At 45.7% G+C, this 3,428-nt stretch overlaps 1 pseudogene; it reads right to left on the minus strand.

Moving 5' to 3' along the window:
• Positions 1-2,309: 2,309 nt before the first annotated feature.
• On the minus strand, positions 2,310-3,015 carry LOC120857523 (annotated as a pseudogene).
• Between the last annotated feature and the right edge of the window lie 413 nt (positions 3,016-3,428).

The raw sequence follows: 3,428 nt of genomic DNA on the forward strand, positions 1-3,428 counted from the left end.
CATCAAGTACTGCATTTTGGACTCTTTTGTTCACCATGATGGCTACTCCATTTTCTAAGGGATTCCTGTCCACAGCTGTAGATATAATAGTCATCTGAGTTAAATTCACCCATTCCAGTCCATTCTAGTTCGCTGACTCCTAGAGTGTCAACGTTCACTCTTGCCATCTCTTGTTTGACCACTTCCAATTTGCCTTGATTCATGGACCTGACATTCCAGATTCCTATGTAATATTGCTCTTTACAGTAGTGTCAGACCTTGCTTCTATCACCAGTCACATCCACAACTGGGTATTGTTTTTGCTTTGGCTTCATCCCTTCATTCTTTCAGGAGTTATTTCTCCACTGATCTCCAGTAGCATATTGGGCACCTACCGACCTGGAGAGTTCCTCTTTCAGTATCCTATCATTTTGCCTTTTCATACTGTTCATGGGGTTCTCAAGGCAAGAAAACTGAAGTGATTTGCCATTCCCTTCTCCAGTGGACAAAATTCTGTCAGACCTCTCCACCATGATCTGCCCATCTTGGGTGGCCCCACATGGCATAGCTTAATTTCTTTGAGTTAGACAAGGCTGTGGTCCATGTGATCAGATTGGCTAGTTTTCTGTGATTATGGTTTCAGTATGTCTGCCCTCTGATGCCCTCTCGCATCACCTACCATCTTACTTGGGTTTCTCTTACTTCGGTCGTGGGGTATCTCTTCACAGCTGCTCCAGCAAAGCGCAGCTGCTGCTCCTTAACTTGGATGAGGGGTATCTCCTCACAGCCGCCCCTCCTGACCTTGAACGTGGAGTAGCTCTTCTTGGCCCTCCTGCACCCGCACAGCCACCGCTGCTTGGGGGGGTGAGGGGGAGGAGGCAAGAATAGTGGAGTGGGTTGCCATTCCCTTCTCCAGGCTATCTTCCTGACCCAGAGATCGAACCCGAATCTCCCGCATTGTAAGCAGACACTTTATCATCTGAGCCACCAGCAAAGTTAGATAAATTGGTTTAAATAAGTAGGGAATTTTATTTATCTTCATTTTCTAAATAAGTTATCTGATTTAAAAATATTTTGGAGATTTTTAGAGATAAGTTTCAGTTTGGGATTAAAACACATAGACAGTGAGGTGAATAGGCTTGAAGGCAGGTTATGGACAGAATTGGCAGGGGAGACTGGAGCGTTCTGAGTTTTAATTCTGTTGTTCTTTTCCACTCCACCTGGGTACAGTTAATCCTTCCTGTTAGATTAGGCTACCAAATGAAGGAGTTTTCTATCACATATCTTAGGGCTGGTAGAGTTTAATTGAAAAGCAAATGACTAACTTTGTCTTAGCACTGGAAGAGGAGGATTCCTCAGCTGTTGAGGAATGCCTTGCAGTTTTCAACTGTAGAGTGATATTGAGTGCAGTAGTTTGATGGGAAGAATATGGGCCATGGAGGTAAGAACAATTGGATACTCGGAGGTGGTGCTGACAGTTTCTGACCGTGTTCTCCTTGACACTGTGTCTGACACCTAAAGGGAAGAAGCTGAGAGAAATTGATCTCAACAGCAACAATAGTCATCATGTCATGATTTCTCTGTCAAAAGGACAGTAAGTCGTGTCCTACTCTTTGCGACCCCATAGACTTTAGCCCATCAGGCTCCTCTGTCCACATGATTTCGCAGGCAAGAATACTGGAGCGGGTTGCTATTTCCTTCTCCAATCTTCTTGACCAGGGATTAAGCCCTCGTCTCCTGCATTGGCAGGCAGATTCTTTATCAATGTGCCACCAGGGAAGTTGAACAAGATAGTTGGGTAGAGCCTAAATCTGGTATATCCAAGTGTGCTTCTTTCTGCTCTCTTACATGTTGAACATGTTGGAAAGAAAAGTTGGTAGATCAGAATGGAAAAGAGAGAAGCATTTTTGTGGAGATTGGTGGATTATTCAAATGCTAATAGTGACTTGCCTGTTTCCCCACACTACTGGGTACTAAGAATGGATTGGCAGGCATCAGACAAAACACATCACAGATGGAATCCATAGCAACTGGGATGCAAGGAGATCATGGGGGAAAATAGGGAATGGGAGTTTGTGGAATTTGATGGTGGCCACTCCCCAGCCCCCCACTTACTCCCACTTTGATGCAAAAAGAGAGGTCTTGAAGGACTGTGATCCTAATGATTTAGCTAGTGGAAGGAACCCACAGAATTGCAGCGTCTCACTGTTAGCACAGCTGCAGAGTACTGGAAATGTTATCATACCTCTAGGGATGTTAATGTGAATGGTGTGTTGATGCTGATAATGGTGATGAAAGGATTTTTATTCTCACATACCAGTAGAAAAAAAATTTTTTTTTTTGGACAGGAAATAGCATCTATTGGTGAGCATGATTAAGGAGGGGACAGCGCTGATGCTCATGAGTGCAGGGCCTGCCATTTGTCCAGGGGACCACGATTAGGGATGTATTTGACCCCACAGCCATCTGGGATGAGTCGCTTTTCTGCCACCATGTTCTCAAATTCATCTGTGTTGAATTTGGTAAATCCCCACTTCTTAGAGATGTGGATCTTCTGGCGGCCAGGGAACTTGAACTTGGCCTGGCGGAGGGCTTCGATCACATGTTCCTTGTTCTGCAGCTTGGTGTGGATGGATATTATGACCTGGCCACTGTGGACCCTGGCCACTGTGCCCTGGGGCTTTCCAAAGGCACCGCACATACCTGTCTGGAGTCTATCAGCTCTAGCGCAAGACAACATCTTGTTGATGCGGATGACATGGAAGGGGTGGAGCCGCACTCGATGTGAAAACCATCTTTGCCACAGCTTTTCACCATGTACTTGTTGGCACAAATATGGGCAGCGTCCAGGGCTTCAGAGGAGAGCTGCTCATACTCATCTGACACCATGTGGCCACAGAGTGGGAACTCCTCACTTTGGCCTTCTTACGCCCCAAGTCGAAGATGCGAATCTTAGCATCAGGGACACCTCGGCAGAAGCGGGACTTTGGGCATGGCTTGTTCTTACCGGTAACACCAGGCGGGGCAGCGGCCCATGGAGACACCAGGATCTTCAGTGGCGTGCCAAAGGGAAAGCCAGTAGAAATTTAGTATGACCTAAATTTGTTTTGAAAAGAAGGAAGGAAAAAAGAAAGAAGGAAAACACACACACACACACAAAAAGAACACCAAAATCCTAGCCATTGTGTTATCTCCCCTACCATATTGTGAGCTTGCCTAAAGAGGAACACTGGGGATATGAAGGTGGTTTGTTTTTTGGCCAGTCTATAGAAATCCTTCCATTAACAGGCAGTCTTACTCTGTTGATAGCACTTCCCCCCCCGCCCACCCAGTGGTACTCTTTGTTTCTTGAACCATCCATACCTTCCCTGGGTGAGGCCTATTGAGATGGGTGGTCTAAACTTACAGTTAAGAATAAATGGTAAGGGTAAGGAATGAATGTTAAAGAC

This window comes from Oryx dammah, unplaced genomic scaffold (genome assembly GCF_014754425.2).
Source record: "Oryx dammah isolate SB20612 unplaced genomic scaffold, SCBI_Odam_1.1 HiC_scaffold_29, whole genome shotgun sequence".
NCBI classification, from domain to species: Eukaryota; Metazoa; Chordata; class Mammalia; order Artiodactyla; family Bovidae; genus Oryx; species Oryx dammah.